Source organism: Caretta caretta, chromosome 20 (assembly GCF_965140235.1).
Source record: "Caretta caretta isolate rCarCar2 chromosome 20, rCarCar1.hap1, whole genome shotgun sequence".
Lineage (NCBI taxonomy): Eukaryota > Metazoa > Chordata > Testudines > Cheloniidae > Caretta > Caretta caretta.
The window spans coordinates 22,436,697-22,453,099 of NC_134225.1; the positions used below are offsets into that span (position 1 = coordinate 22,436,697).

Here is a 16,403-nt window from a genome sequence, read left to right on the forward strand (position 1 = left end):
ATTGCTACCATAATGCAACTAATATTAATGGGGCCAGCTAGCTGTGAAATCGCATCCTCACCTGGGGAGCGTTATTGTCCAGCCAGCACTCGGATTTTAAGCTCTCATCTCAAATCCCTGCATGGCCCGTCAGCGCAAAGGAATTGCCAGACTCCAGGGGCCCATCTACCCCGGTATCTGGCCTCTGACAGCCACCAGCTGCTGCAGAGAAAGGTGCCAGACGCCCCCTACTGGCCGGGGACTGCACAGGTTGAAATAAAGTCAGTGCATCGGTGCACGGAGCCGAGCATCATCGGGCTGGTCTGGGTGACACCAGCCCGGGCGCGTGTGTCACTAATACAACGCAGCTCTGTCCCCCCGTCCTGCCCCGGGGGCTGCAGCATGCGCTGGCCTTGGGCTCAGCCTGGCACGCGTCTCCCTGGTCCAGGCAGAGGGGCTGGTGCCCGGCTCCCTGCACAGCCCCAGCCTGGGCCGGAAAAGCCCCAGCACCCGCCCTTGCTCTGCCAGCGCAAGCCATCAGCAGCCGCTGACGCCTGGCCCTGGCAGCCCGGGAGCCGCTGTCCACACACAGGCCTTGGGTGTTCACCTGGCCCGGCTTGAGCCAGGCGCGCCCCGGGCAGAAACGTGGCAGGCTCCGGCCTTGGTCTCATTCCCACCCCCACCCCTGTTCTCCTGCTCCCCCCCCCACCAATGCCCCTCACTCTTGACCAACTGCCCCCCCAGCTAGCCCAGGCCCCCCCCCCCCAGCAAACATGGCACCTTGCAGCCCCTCATGGCAGGCAGCGCCTGACCCGCCATTCAGCCAGGGCAGCGCGAAGCCAATTGCATTAATGCTCCGACACTAAACCCCCGAGCCGGGCTTTGAACCCTCCGGGCCTCCCCCTGCAGAGCTGCCATGGGGGGGGGGGGGAGACACTCAACTTGGACTCTCTCATCGCGCGGCTGCTGGAAGGTGCGGGGGGCCCTGGAGGCACGGGGGGGGGCCCTAGCATGGGGGGGACGGGACGGGAGGAGACCGAGTGGGGGCGATTGAGGGCGTGGGGCGGTGCTGGGGGGTTTGTCCAGTTGGATCCCACCCCCTACCCCCAAAGCACAGGCTGAGCTGGGCTGGGAGGGGGGCGAGGAGCCCTGGGGCGCTGTGGCTGGAATGGCCCGGGCCCCGCACCCCCCATATTCCCCAGGGTCTGTCCCCCTGGGCCCCTCATCCCCGCCCCTCCAGGGTCTGCCCCGCCCAGGGCCCCTCACCCCCATCTTCCCTAGGATCTGCCCCACCAAAAACGCCACAGTCCCATCCCCCAGGGTCTGCCCCGCTCAGGGCTCTTCCCCCACATCTTTGATTCCAGCCCAGGGCCCCACACCTCCATTCCCCCGCCCCGGGCCCAGCTCCTCCCACCCCATGTGTACTGTGGGGAGGAATCCATGGGGGGCTGGTTTCTCGTGTGTCTATCCTGGGGGGGGGTGACTTTGTGAAGCTCTTGTCTCCAACCCTGCCCCCCCCCAGCACGGCTCAGGGGGCTTCGTAAGGAATCTCCCCACATTGCCCCCAAGGAGCCCTCCCCGTGCTCCGTTCCCTTGTTCCCACCTCAGGGTGCCCAATCCCCTTGGGTCATGCTCTGTGCTGGGGCCGTTCCCAGTGGAGCAGTGCCCAGGTGGCAGGGCCGGGCACCCGCCCCTTGCCAACCCCCCAGTCCAGCGCGCTCCCCGCGGGCGCTGCAAACTGGTCTCCTCTTTGCTGCCATTTCCCTTTGCACCCGACCGGGCTGAGGCGGGGGCTGGGGGGGGGAGGAGGGCTGAGGCCAGGGGGAGTGTGGCCCCCACCCCACCCCCTGCAGCGCCCCCTGCCGGCAGAGGCTGGAATAACTGGGAGCTCCCCCCCAGCCAGCGCCCCCACCCCGCCCCCTGCAGCGCCCCCTGCCGGCAGAGGCTGGAATAGCCGGGAACTCCCCCCCCCGCCAGCGCCCCCACCCCGCTCCCTGCAGCGCCCCCTGCCGGCGGAGGCTGGAACAGCCGGGAGCCCGCCCCCAGCCAGCGCCCCCACCCCGCTCCCTGCAGCGCCCCCTGCCGGCGGAGGCTGGAACAGCCGGGAGCCCGCCCCCAGCCAGCGCCCCCACCCCGCTCCCTGCAGCGCCCCCTGCCGGCGGAGGCTGGAACAGCCGGGAGCCCGCCCCCAGCCAGCGCCCCCGCTCCTCCCGCTCCCTCCCAGCGCTTCCCGCCCCCTAACAGCTGTTTGGCGGGGCTTAGGAGCTTCCCGGGGGGGAGGCGGAGAAGGGACGCGGCAGGGGCGGGCACTTGCGGGAACAGGAAGGGCGGGGTGAGGGCGGGGCCGGTGCAGGGCAGAGGTGAAGCCGGCGCCTATGAGTCCAGGTTCCCCCCCCCGCAGAGCTGCCATGTCGGAGGGCGAGAAACTCAACTTGGACTCCGGCGGCTGCTGGAAGGTCCTGGGGGGGACCCTAGCATGGGGGGGGCGGGAGGGGAGGAGTCTGAGTGGGGGCGATCAAGGGCGTGGGGCGGTGCTGGGGGGTATGTCCGGGTGGATCCTGCCCCCCCCAGATGCACAGGCTGGGCTGTGGCGGGGCCGGCCGCGGGCCGGGCGCTCCGGGAAGTTCCCAGTTGACTTTGTGGGTTCCCTTGTTTTCGCTCGGGTCTCCCCGCCTGCAGCGCTCCTGGGCGGGGGTCGGGGCTGACCCTACGGGGGGGGGGGTCGTCCCAGTGCGAACTCTGTTCTCCCCGTGCTGCTACCAAACGGGCGGGGGAGATTAGCTGTTACTTCCCTGCACCCCTATAATACTAGGGGTGTTGCGGGGGGTGACCCTAGCTACGCTTTCTGGGTGGCACCTGACCCTGGGGCTGGACCCGGGGCTGGAGCAGTTGCTGAGCGGCAGATTATCTGATCTCGCATCCCCATGCATCACACAGGCAAAGCAGATGCATCAGTCCTGTGTGTCATATGGGGAAACTGAGGCACGGGGGAAGGGCGTGGCCCAAGGTTACGGAACCTTCAGAGCTGGGGAAAGAACCCAGGTGCCCGGCCTCACAGTCCGGTATCAGCTGCTAGGCCACCCTGCTTCTTAAAGCGTGTGTATTCTGCCTCCTGCAGTGTTGGAAAGGACTCGAGTGTGCCCAGGAGCCAGGGGGCTGGGGAATGGGATACAGGACCTGTCCCTCGAGTGGGCCTCAGCTCTGATCCTGCCCTTTGGCCGGGGGCAGAGGGGTGGTACCCAGGCCTGTCCAGAAGAGCCTCCGGCAGTTCATCCCCGTTGCCCCTTGGACCATCCCAGCTGGAGCTGGGGCCTTGCCCTGAGCTGTGGGTGGGTCTGTGAGCAGTGTGGGGGCTATGACCCTGGCCCGGCAGAGACGCCCGCTGTGCCATGTTGCAGTGCAAGGCTCCCGGCCCGGCAAGAACGTGCATTTGCTGGAGCATGAGATCCGGGACCTCTGCCACAAGTCGCGGGGGATCTTCCTGAGCCAGCCCATCCTGCTGGAGATCTGCGGTGAGTGGGCCAGGTCGGGGGGTGGGGACCCTTCCTCCCAGCAGCCCTGGGGGGATTCCCTGCACCCCTTGTTCACTCTGCAGGGGTTCACTGGCTGGGGCTGGGCCGGGTGGGCAGGCCAGGGGTGGATCCGTGGCTCCCTTGCTGGCCCTTTCCAGCGGTGGGAGGGATCCCTGGCCTTGGGGGGGAGGCGGGTTAGGCCTGGCTCTGGTAGCTGCTCCCTCACCTCCCACCCTCCCCAGGCGACATCCATGGGCAGTTCTACCACTGCTGCGGCTTCCCGCCTGAGAGCCACTACCTCTTCCTGGGCGACTACGCGGACCGGGGCAAGCAGTCGCTGGAGACCATCTGCCTCCTGCTGGCCTACAAGATCAAGTACCCCGAGAACTTCTTCCTGCTGCGCGGCAGCCACGAGTGCCCCAGCATCAACCGCATCTACGGCTTCTACGATGAGTGTGAGTGTGCCCCCCCCCCAGCGCCCGGCCCCCCGAGTCTCCCCCACCCTGCTCCCCTCACCCCTACCACGAGTGCCCCAGCATCAACGGCTTCTACGATGAGTGTGCCTGGATTACTCCATCCCCTCCACCGCCCCACATCTACACTCTTGTACCCCCTCTGCCCTGACCACCATATCCCCTACACCCCCAACCGTGAGTGCATCAGTGTCCATGGCAGAGGGCAGCCTCTGCCCCACATGCCGTGTGCTGATCCTGGGGTCCGGCGGAGGAGGGCCCTGTGTGAAGTCGCTGCATGGTTCACGTGGCTCCCTGTATGGCCTGGGTCTCTCCCAGCAGGCCAGGGCCCAGCCTGGGCGGGGGCCCCGCTCCCGTGGGTCTCCCTGAGTGGCTGGGCCCCCGTGCCCCCGATTGTCCCCCACGGGCATGACGCACCATAACATCAAGCTGTGGAAGACGTTCACCGACTACTTCAACTGCCTGCCCATCGCTGCGATTGTGGACGAGAAAATCTGCTGCTGCCATGGAGGTGCGGGAGGGGCCGCAGGGTGTGGGGGGCAGTGCCCCGTGCCCCTGCCCCCCAGCAGGGAGGGAGTCAGCCCAGCGGGGTGTTGCAGGAATGTGGGCTTCGTCCAGTGGAGGGCGCTGCTGGGGAAGGTGGAGGGCGCTAGGCCCCACGGGGCTGGGGGCACTTGATCAGGGCAGGATGTTGTCATGGGGGATGCTGGGGCAGGGCTAATGGATGCTGGGGGAGGGGCTGCAAGGCAGATATTGGGGAGGGCAGGGAGTTGCTATCGGGGCTCTGTATGGTGGGATAATTAAAATGTAAGCCCCTTCGTTTTCAGTTTTAAATGATTTTTACTGGAAAATCCCCAGGTTTTACAAAAAGGACTGTTCAGTTTTTCTGATTTTCGCCTTACTTTTGTGTCATTCAGAGGTATATAAAGAACGTGTTTGATTAGGAAAGTACAAAGCATCGCATGGGCGAAAGGTGTCACGATAAGACGTGCGTCTGGGCGCCTACCCAAAGCTGCCGGTTGAACTAAGGCTGCGTATCGGCCTCGAAGATGCACGCCAGAAACGGGCACGCTCGGGGGTGCGCACGCATCTGACCTGCCACGTCCGCGTTTCAAACCGTTAGCAGATAACAGTGCGAGGATCTGACGCACTGAAACGGGAAGACAGGGAAAATCTGTCGGAATACGTTTCCGACCACAAGGAAGTATTCCGAAGTTTTCAGAAACCGAAAGAGGAGAAGAGGACGAAGGTGGGTGCATGCACCCCAAATGGTGCGGCCCCATTATCAACCGTCACTATTTATAGGCTAATGGGTCTAAGTCCACACCAGTAGCCTGTCTGTTCAAACGAAAACTTTTCCATTTGGGGGTTAGAGCTCAAACCGCATTGGTTAATGCTGTGACTTCCAGTCATCTGCTGGATCCTCCCCCCCGTCCTTCCGGCCGCCAAGATAAATCCAATATTTACCCAGAAGAAATGAATTTTTGCTCTGATTTTCACCTGGGTTTGTTGTGGTGGTAATAAACACTGATAAATTCCTGGGGAAAATTAAATAAAATAAAAACTGAAAACGAAAGGCCCTATTAACATGCTGCCACAGTGGGTGGGGCTCCTGTGAGGGGCAGAATCTAACACCCATCTCCCCCCTCCCCTCAGGGCTCTCGCCAGACCTGCAGTAGATGAAGCAGATCCGCAGGATCATGCGCCCCACAGACGTGCCGGATCAGGGCCTGCTGTGCGACCTCCTCTGGTCGGACCCCGAGAAGGATGTCCAGGGCTGGGGCGAGAACGATCGTGGCGTCTCCTTCACCTTTGGCCCTGACGTGGTCACCAAGTTCCTGCACAAACACAACCTGGACTTTATCTGTCGGGCACACCAGGTGCCAGCCGGGGGGGCTGTTGGCGGGGATTGAGGGGCATCAGAAGGGCTGGGACAGCTGGGGGTCGTCATGGAAGAGCATCGGCATGGCAGGAGATCGGCAGAGCTGCGTGGGGTGCTCTGCTGGCGGGGGTTCCCCTGGCTGGGGTACAGGACCCTGCTGGCTGGGGGTGGTTTGCATTGTTCGGATCAGTCAGTTCCCTGCCCCTGCGTCCCATGTGGGTGACAGAGAGGGGTTAGTCTGTGGTGCCAGGCTGTGCCTGTTTGGGGGGCAGGCAGAGCTGGGGGCAGGGAGTGGGGTGCTGGGGGTGGGCAGGGCCAGACACGCCCTCCTGACTCCCTGCCCCAGGTGGTGGAGGATGGTTACGAGTTCTTTGCCAAGCACCAGCTGGTGACGCTCTTCTCAGCCCCCAACTACTGCGGCGAGTTTGACAACGCGGGCGCCATGATGAGTGTGGACGAGACGCTGATGTGCTCCTTCCAGGTGAGCCCCCGGCTGGGGGGTGTCACTCCTCGGCTGGGGTAACAGTGAGTGCAGGAGGAAACCTCCTGCAGAGGACAACCCCCCTTCCAGTAACAGTCCAGATGGGGAAGGGTCTGGGCCTTAGAGGAGCTGTGGGGACCCCAAGTCTGGGCTCTGTGGCACTGAGGTGTGTGGGGGAGTGTCCCCATGGTAGCCACTTCTTCAGGTAGGGGGCTCCAATTTCAAGAGCAGTAGATCCCCTGGGCTGTGGGGCCTGGCAGGGGCCCTGGTCCAGTACCTGTGACAGCTCTTGTGGGGCTGAGCCACCCTTCCCTGCATCCAACCTGCCTCTCCTCCTGCAGATCCTGAAACCGGCTGACAAGACTAAGGGCAAGTACGGGCAGTTCAGCGGCCTGAACCCTGGCAGACGCCCTGTCACACCCCCGCACAACTCGGCCAAGGCCAAGAAGTAACGGGCTGCTCACCCTGCCCTGCCCCATGGACGGGGGGTGCCCCCCTCACTGCCGTGCCCCCGGCTCTCTGGCTCTGCGGTCCCGTGCTCACCCGCCCTGCCTGCCTGGGGCAGAGCTGAATTGTTACTTTTAAACTCCTGGAGTTTGAGACCAAAAATCCTGCTCTGGGGCGAGGGGGCCAGGGAGGGCTCTTGATTTTGGGAGCATGAGTTTAATCTTTTTGGATCAAATCTGTTTTGCCAGTTGAGCCCCCACACCTGCCCCCCATGCTCAGAGGATTCCTTCTCGAATAAATATTTACCAGAAATTCTTACCCGTGGCAGGGAGAAGGGGGCTGTGGGGCTGTGCAGGGAATACCCCGTCCTGCCCCATGCTCAGGCTCTAATGCCCCTGGGAGTGGAGCATGGAATCTCCCCTCTGCTCCCGCGGCCAATGCCATGGGGGGCTCCTGCCTGACCCGTGAGCGGGGGCCTCGCCCTGGGTGGTGCCTTCCGGGCCCCAGCACCTCCTGACATGCCCCCGGGGCGGAGTGCTGACGTGCAGCCACTTCTGGGGAGAGCCATGCTGCCCCTCACTGCGGGTCGGCGGGTGTTACGGTGGGGCCATGAACTCCACTGGGATCTACCTTGCTGGTGCGAGGGAGGAGAGCAGGGGGCCACAGCCCCTGCAGGGACCTTGATGGCTCCAGGACCCAAGGGGTCCCTGCCCGGAAGCGGGTGTTGAGGGCGTCGGAGGACACTGAGCCCAGACTGGCAAAGTGAGGGTCGCTGTCGCAGAGGGCCTCGGGGTATCACAGCCATTACAATGGGGCAGGGGGTGTTGCATTGCTGGGGGGGGGAAGCTTGGGCCTGCTCTTCCTGCCCCCCATGTGGGCTGATACGAGCCAGGAGCGGGACCCACCTCCCGCTCTGCCTAGCAGGGTGGCCTGGGGACGTCCGGTTACTGGGCCCCAGGGCTGGGTGGGATCCTGCTCCGGGGGCAGTCAGAGAGTTACCGCGGGCCCCAGCCGCTCAGCTCCATAACCAGTCCCCTCTCGGCCGGAAGCAGGGCTCTGCCAGCTTCCAGCAATTCGCCCTGAGTGAGGACAGTCCCTGCAGGGCAAGCTGGGGGAGACAGATACACCCCCAGCCCCCGCCACAATCCCACCAGCCCTGCAAGAAGGACCTAGGCTAGCTTGGCTACTGTAAGAGGAACTTGGGGGATGGACTAGCCTTTCCCACTCCTGGCCCAGCCTCTGCAAGGTGCAGGAGGGAAAGGATCCTGGGGATGTTCCTCTGCCCGGGAGAAGGGGGAGCTGAGCTTCTCCTCCAGCAGCAGCTCTGCCGGCAGCAGCCTGTTTTATTACACAGCGCCGTCCAGAACCGCGAACCGCGCCATCCCCGCACCGCCAGCCAGCGGCGACCCGACGTCCTCGTCACCCACGAGGCCCAGAAAAAGATCACCCTCGTCGACGTCCCGGTCTCCTGTGAGAACAGGACCCCGGCCTTCCGCGAGGCCCCAGCTTGTAAGCTGGAAAAGTAGGGCCCCCCGGCTGACCCCCTGAGAGCGAAGGGCTACGAGGGGCAGATGGACGCCCTGGTCGTCGGAGCCCCGGGCGCCTGGGACCCCTGGGACGAGTGTGTGCTGCGGGCCTGCGGGATGGGTCGATGCTATGCACGGCTCATGCGGCCCCTCATGGTCTCGGACACCAGCCGCTGGTCCAGGGCCATGTACAGCGAACACAACACCGGCCACCGACAGGACCAGGAGGGGTGAGCCGGAGCGACAGTGAGAAAGGGACCGAGAGACTTTTTCCTTTGGACCATATGGGCGGAAACCATAAGCTCACTGAACGTTAACTCTCCCCAAATGAGGGTCAATCCATCCTCATCATCGTATCCGCTCGTTATGCTCCACGCCGGAACATAGCCTTTCTAGGAACATCATACCCCATATCTCACCGCCTGTACCTTGCCCCGTAAACCTTGTACCCCCAATCAGGGATACCCCAGTCACCACCCCATAGCTTTTTCTGTGTGTGGGGGGGTCCCTGGCACAGCCCCCTCCAGGTCGCTGCTCTCTGACTCCAGGGCAGTGCCCGGATGGGGTTGTCTCTGGGGAAAGGTGGGGCTGGAGGGCAGCCCAAGCCCCTCCTCATGTGTGGTCTCCATGGCGATCAGGTAGGAATCGATGTCATCACCCGTGAAGTCATCAGCAGGGGTAGCTGGGGGAAAGGCCCTGTGGGGAGAAGGGAGTGGGGCTGGGGCCAGAGATGGGGTCCTTACCCTACCCCCCTGGGGCCAGCCTGCTATCCCAGCTCTCCCACCCTTAGGCTTCCCCACAGAAGCTGCTACCTGAGTGGGCAGACGTCCTGTAACAGCAGCCCTATGAGGGAGATGGCAGCCAGTCAGTCCAATGGGGTTGTTTACTCTGAACCCTAATGACAACTGTGAGTGCCACTGTCAAACTCTCAGGGTCCTGCTTACCCACTGGCTGGCCGGGCCTGCAAGGTTGTGGAGTGGGCCTGTGAGCTGCTGTTGGGGTCTGACAAGGTGGCCAGGACCAGGTGCACTTCCAGCAGGGGGTCCAACAGGGCTAGCGCAGGGGAGTGAGACAGATGGGGTGGGGAGGGGAGGGGAGGGGAGGGCCAGGACTTCACAGAGGCAGCACAGGGTGTGTGTAGAGAGAGAGCTGCAGCAGGAACAGGGCCAGGGCGTGACCGGGGCAAGGATCCCATCGGAGGAGACCAGCTCAGGGCACTGAGGTAGAGGAAGCATCCCCACCGCCCCAAAGGCCTGGTCATACTTGCCGGGGGAGTTGAAGAGGGGCATGTTGGCGGACTCGGCGACGCTCAGGAGACCCGAGGGGCAGACGGATGGAGCATTGCAGCAGCTCCACCCTCTGGGGCTAGAGCAGAGTCGCCCAGGGGGGTGGATGCCTTGAGGCAGAAGGTGACATGGGACTGCTGCTGCCCCTGGCCGTCCTGGAGCTCGTCCTCGGAGCGGCACTGTTGTCCTGCTGGGCTCAGGGGGCTCAGCATCAGGCCCCCCCCCGATGTCCCCACACTGCCACACCACCCCCTAGGACCCACCGGCCACTCGCTATAAACTGCTGCCCAAGGCCCCCGCCCCAGAGATGCCAGCCAGCCCAGACCCCAGGGCTTGTGGAGTGGGACTTGGGGCCCTTCACCTCTAGGGGCTGCCAGCTCCAATCCAGCCCCATGGCCGGGGGACTGGGCCGTGCTGTGTCTCGTTGGGATGGGGGCTGGCTCCCCGTCTCCTCAGCCAGGGAGCTGGATGACCCCCAGCGTCACCTCGGCCAGCGTCACCGGGAAATGGATCACGACACCCAGCCACCCGAGGGGGTGAGCGAGTGTGAGCCCCACCCTACAGACAGAGCTGCAGCCTCCCACCCCCTCCGTGCCGATGAGCGCCCCAGAGAGCCGGCTGGGGCCCCCGACCCTCCCACCCTCTCCGTGCCGAGCCAGCACCCAAAGGAGCCAGCATATGTTCCTAATCCCGCTGCGTTCCCCTCATCAATCCCTGCAGTTCTCAACCAAGGGTTCACAGCACTCCGGGGGAGGGGGGGGGGAGACTGGTTTCAGGGGGTCTGTGGGGCCCCACAGCCGAAGCCCAGAACCCCGAGTCCCAAGTCCCTTCCCCCTGCAGGGCTGAAGCTGGAAGCCTGGAGCGCCAAGCCCCGGCGCCCCGTAAGGGAGAAGCCCCCAGCCCCAGAGGGCTCAAGCCCCAGACCCAGTGGCTGAGGCCCGGAGGCCCAGCCCCACTGGGCTAATGGCCCGCCAGCCCAGAAGAAGCAGCCCAGAAGCAGCCCCGGCGCTGGCAGCTGAAGCCTGGGGGCCGCCCCACTGGGCCCTGGCGTTTTTATAGCCCGCAGGTCAAATGGATTCCCCAGCCCTCCACACCCACGCACCCCATAGGGCCAGGGCTCTGTGCTGGGCTTCCCATAGCCCAGCCGGCACCGAGCCATTAGCCCCGGGCTGCTCGCGAGCTGCTGGGTCATCGCTCAGCCACCTCGACGGGCGGCCTGTGGGCGCGGCCGGGCTTTGGGCGTGAAGGCGGCCGGCCCATGGGTGCGGCAGGGCGCGGCGGGCTCCCGTGCAAGCCAAGCAGAACGTGTGGGGCAGCAGAGGCTCATGATGAATGGGGCCCGGGCCATTGTACACGTGCGCCAGGGCAGGGCAGTTAGGCCCCCCAGGCAGCCGGGTGCCAGGCTGAACATTGCCGCGCCAAGGGCTGGCCTGGGCTGGGCTGGCCAAAGCCTCCTGCTAGTTCCAGCAGCTCGTGCGTCGGCCAGGGCTGGAAACCCCCCAGGCCAAGCGTGCCCAGCTGGGGGGGGCTACGTCCCAAAGTAGCAGCGAGCCCCCTCGGGTGAGGGTGAAGGGCCAGGAGCCCGGAGCTGCTGCCGCACTATAGCCCATCCCCCCACCCACACGGCACCAGCTTCGGATGTGCCCCAAGCTTGGCACCTCTGTGGGATTTAGGTGCTAGCAATGGGGGTTGGGTACCTGAGCCTAAGTGACTTAGGTGCCACTGACAGTCGCTGCAGCGCAGGGCGGCCCTAGCAGGGAGCTCACAAATCACCTGATGTATCTGACGGGAGAGGGAGGGGCATCGGGCTCAGCCTCATTGCTGGAGTGGGAAACTGAGGCACAGAGTGGTCTAGCAATTGTTTCAAGATCACATTGCTCTAAGCATTAGATCCTACCCGCCCTGAGCTAGAGATCAAGCCCGTGAGTCCTGACTCTCAGCCCTCCCCTGCTCTAACCACTAGACCCTACTCCCCTTCACTGGCTAGCTGCCCTGGTGGAAAGCAGTGCTACCCTGGCTCCCACCGCTAGGGGGTGCCCTCGTGCCATTCATGAACAGTCCTAGCCCTCCACCTGGGTACTGCCTGCCCTCCCTGGGCCTAGCATTAGCTGCAGCCGCTGGGATTCCACAGCACTGAAGTAACAGAGCGGTTACATAGTGTAAGCACTTGCTATTAGCAGTGGGCTGGGAGCCAGGCGTCCTGGCTCCCAGCCCAGCCCTTGGCGGGGTGCAGGGTCTGGTGGATTAGAACAGGGGGCTGGGAGCCAGGACTCCTGGGTCCCACCCCAGCTTTGGCAGGGGACGCAGTGCCACCAGTTTGACTGCCCATACATCAAGTCTTGCACTATTTCCTGGCCTTCCTAAAGCCCCAGCTCCTGGAGTCACGTTATCAAGCCCCTCGCCCCCCCCCAACCCCCTCCCAGACCCCTACACACTATTGTAATCGTCTTCGCACACGACTTGCCTTGTGAGGGCTCATTTGAAAACTAACCCCCCTGCCAGTCGCTATGAAACGGCCAGGGTCCTATGCGGGGTGCAGTTCGGCAGCTCCCTGTACGACGGTATTAGCTGCTCAAAAACCCGGCGGTGCTGCCCCGGCAAATGGCATCGAAGCGGCCTGGCCTAAACACAGCCGGGGCGGGCGGGCTAAACAGGGGCCTCAAGGCGGCCGGGGAGGTGCTGGCAGGACACAGAGCAATTTGCATTCGAGGAGCCCAGAGCCACCTTCCCATTGCCTTTGTCACAGCTCGATTCAACTGCCCTTCGCAGGGACCCTGCCGAAGACACCAGTGGTTCACACGACTACAGAAGTCAGGGGCCGAGATCCCCTTTCACCTACGGAGACTTTGGGCGCGAGCCGGGGCCAGGAGAGGGGCGCCAGGGGGTAGCGGCCGTCATGAGCAAAGCCCGGGCCCCAGACTTGCTAGGTTACGGCTGAGACGTTTAGCTGCGTCTTGTCACTTAGATTTGCCAGGCCCCAGGTCTGTCGTCACCCCAGAGCCGGGAATTCACGCAAACGCCTGGCTCCTTTTGTTACTACCCCAGGGGTAGTTTTACTCTGCCCCAGCCCGGCTTGGTAACGCCCGTTAAAGGAACAAACTGTTACCTTGCGAGGCCTTAAAGGGGCGACGAACGCGACCGTCCCGCTGAGTGTTCCCAGACAGGGCTGGCCCGTCCCGCACGCATGGCTCGGGGCAGGTAACCAAGGCTGGGGGACGCCAGCGGAGATCTGTGCTGTTGCCCCCAGGACCCGACGCGGCAGCCTAGGGCTGCACAGTACCCAGAGCGCTGGACTGTCGCAGCCAGGGGCATGGTCTGGGGAGGCACTTGTGGGTACGGGGCAGGAGGCCACAGCCTGGGTGCACCCAAGACCGGGCCAGGGAGACTTGCAGGTTTCAGTTTAAAAAATGAGTTGATTTCTCACCCTCTCGGCTGTGGAGAAAAGAGCATCTCCCTCACACTCACACACACAAACACACACAAGGGCTCAAAAACCGGCAAATGGATCACTAAACAAAGTCAGCATTTGTCAGCCAGGCTCAGGCTCAGGGGTCCAACATTCAGGGGTATCAAATGCTGCGAATAACCCTGCCTGTGCCCAGTCCAAACCATCTCTCCTGGATCTAGTCCTGACACCCTGCTCTGACCACTGCACCCCACCACCCTCCCAGAGCTGGGAAGAGAACCCAGGAGTCCTGACTCTCAACCCTCCCCCCAGGCTGTAACCAGTAAACCCCACTCCCCTTACAGAGTCAGGGAAAGAACCCAGGGTCCCAGCCTAGCCCCTCTAACCACTAGACCACACTCCCCTCCCAGAGCTGGGATAGACCCCAGGAGTCCTGATCCCCAGCCCCCTACTCTAACCACTAGACCCCATTCCCCTCCCCTCCCCGAGCTGGGATAGAACCCAGGAGTCCTGGCTCCCGGCTCCCCCATCTCTCCCTTTGGCTCTCTGGCTGTCTCTGCTGACAAATCCCTAGGCCCTTTCAGAGGCAAGTGAGCTGTGGGGACGGCTTTGGTGACCCCTGCGGCTCTCTCTTCAACCCTGACTTGTCGACAAGCCCCAGTGGGAGCGATGGCTGGTGAGCGTCCTTGTCCCCTGCCCTGTGGCGTAGGCTGGCTGGCAGGGAGCAATGCCCAGGATGGCCCAGCGCCCACTAGCACAAAGTTCAAACCTTATTTATACGCCTCTCTCTCTGGCAGCGGGGAGAGGTGAGTGGGCACCCAGAGCTGCCGGGCCGACAGCAAAGCATGTTAAAATTGCAGGCTGACCCTGTGCGGTTCAGGGGGGTCTCCTGGTGCTGCTGGCAGCGAGATGCTGTAGGAAACGCTGTGATCTGTGTCCCAGCCTAGTGGAAGGTGGGGAGAATTGTGCACCTCTGCCAGAGGGAGCAGCCTGCTTTGGCTCTCGCTGGTTTTGGATTTGACGGGGTTGGGATTCTCAGACAGGAAGCCGTGTTATGCTGCAGGCTGCCAGCAGGCACAGTTATGTGTGCACTTCGATGCTGTGAGGGTAACACCCGCCCTTTAAGGGCAAACTAGCCTAGAAAATGATTTGCAGAAGATGTTTGCACAACAGCAGCGCAGCGAGTCTAACAGCCCCCTGCGCCGGCCGCTCCCACAGCAGCAAACAGCAGCTCTCCCAAGCGTTAACCCAACTCACCCGTGGAGACAGAAAACAAAGCAGCTCATTTGCCCCGAGCCGGGCTCACCGAAATGTGGTTGATTCAGCAGAGCTGTCACCAGCTACCTCTGACCTTGGGCAAGTCACTTGCCCTCTCTGTGCCTCAGTTTCCCCTCTCTGTAAACTGAAGCTGGCACTACGGGCCTCCTGTGGTTAACAGTGGTAGGTGAGCATTCAGGATCATTGCACAGAGCTCCGGGGGAGACGGGGAATAAGGGGTTTACACCCGAGCCCCCCTCTCCAAATATTTTTGAGACACCCCCCCCCCTTGAGCTCCTCAATTCCCCCCCTTCAGGCCAAGGCAAATGCCATGGGCACCATGGAAAATGTCAAAGCAATACAGAGGAAAGAAACAAGGGGCTGGTTTTGTGCATTTAAAGTTTTATTCAGTCACTGATGTATGGAAACAGCCAAACGCAAAGGGGGGCTTGGCGGGGGGTGGTGGTTTAAGGCAGGGTTTTAACACAGCTGAGACCAGGTCAGGAGGCTTCCTCAGCCGATCCCTCCTCTCCCCAGCCCACATAAGCTAGGCTGGCAAAGCACGACCCAAACCTAGCCACCAGGCGTTCGCTGTCTCTGAAATCTCCCCCAGGCTCATTGGCCCGGCAGCTGCCGGCCTCAGGCAATCACACAGCAGTGACTCGGGCCCTGTCTGAGTAAGGAGCGGGACTTTAAGACGTCTCCCCTCCCACGGAGGAGCCCAGAGCCAGCCTTTCTGCAAACCCTGCTCCCAGGTCAAGTACCTCGTCCGTGGCCGGCCTGCCCGCAACTACATCTAGGCCTCAGCTCAGTGCCCGAACCCGAACCTCAACCCTGCCTGGGCTCCCAGGGACCCCTCGCGGGCAGGGGAGCAGGCCCTGCACATGGGGTTTGCTGCAAAGTGCCTGCAAACCGCCTGAAATGAAAGGGGGGAAACAGCTGGTTAAACGGCCTTTGCGGCGGGTGTAGCAACACCCTGGCAACCACCCGGCTGCTTGTCGAGCACACTGCGGGCAGCTGTGCCCTGGCTGGGGGAATCCCCCCCAAGAACACAGGCACCTGCTAGTCTAGGCCCAGCTCTGCAGCAGCAGGTAGCCTCTATCTTCCCCTGGACTCAATGGGATCTGGATCGAGGAGCCCTGTGATTTTTGCACCAGCCCTAGGCCCAGGAGAGACAAGCCCTTTGCCATCATTGCTTTTGCTTCCTGCCCCAGTTCAGTGTCTTGCCAATCCTGCAGAACGCAGCCACCACTGAGGGCACTGGTTCAAAACTCTACCATGTAAAGGGGAAGCCAGGGCAGAGCCAGCTAGGAGGGAGAGCAAAACGTGTTCCAAGGTGGTTTAGATAACAGCATTCAGAACGCCGGAGGCCTGTCTACACCAGGGCACCTAACATTGCTAGGATTACTGTAGTTGAAGTGCTGTTAACAGGGGAAGCTTGCAAAAATCTTCCTCCTAAGGCTTGCAGGGCACAGGCTGAACCGTGACAGAGAGGGGCAGGACAGACGGCCCCGCAGGCTGCTTCACGGAGAGAGAAACCACTCTACCAGCAGGTCCCCCTCCCCCTCCAATACCTCACTCTGCCACTTTCCCCACAAGTGAGCAGCTAAGAAATTCCAACTAGCCCTTGGCCCCACAACTTTCAGACCCCACCCCTCAAAGCCTCCAGGAAAGGAGGAATTTACTAGAAGGGAAAAAAAGAGGTAGAATTTCCTTCGTGCATAAAAGAAGGAACTTGCGGAAACATTTAGAACCAGGGATGCTGAACGAGGCAAGTGGCAGGAGATCAGTTTAGCACCATATGAAGAATTTGTGGAGAAACAGGCCACCTGCCTGGAAGGTAAGGCGGGAGGAAGAGAAGAGAAAAGAGAAAAAACCAAGGCAGAAAGTGAACAGAATCAAGGCAGTTGGGTTTAGCTCTTGGAGCCAGCGTTAGGACAAGTTTCACCTGAGCAGGTTTCAGGCAGGGTTTTTCCAACAGGCTCAGAAGAGCTTAACACTCAAATCCTACTGGAGTTGGTGTTTAATTGTCTTAGGTTCCTTTGAAACATCCCCGCTTGCCCCATTCAATTCCTTTCCCTTGTCTCACTGGGTGGGAGACTTGGCTGAAGCTCAGAACCCCACAGGTCCGTCATGCTCACCATGAGCCGGGAT

General features: G+C 62.5%; 1 pseudogene; it reads left to right on the forward strand.

The window, feature by feature from the left end:
• The first annotated feature begins 2,349 nt into the window (after nt 1–2,349).
• LOC125627642 (serine/threonine-protein phosphatase PP1-alpha catalytic subunit-like) lies at nt 2,350–7,086 on the forward strand (annotated as a pseudogene).
• The last annotated feature ends 9,317 nt before the right edge of the window (nt 7,087–16,403 follow it).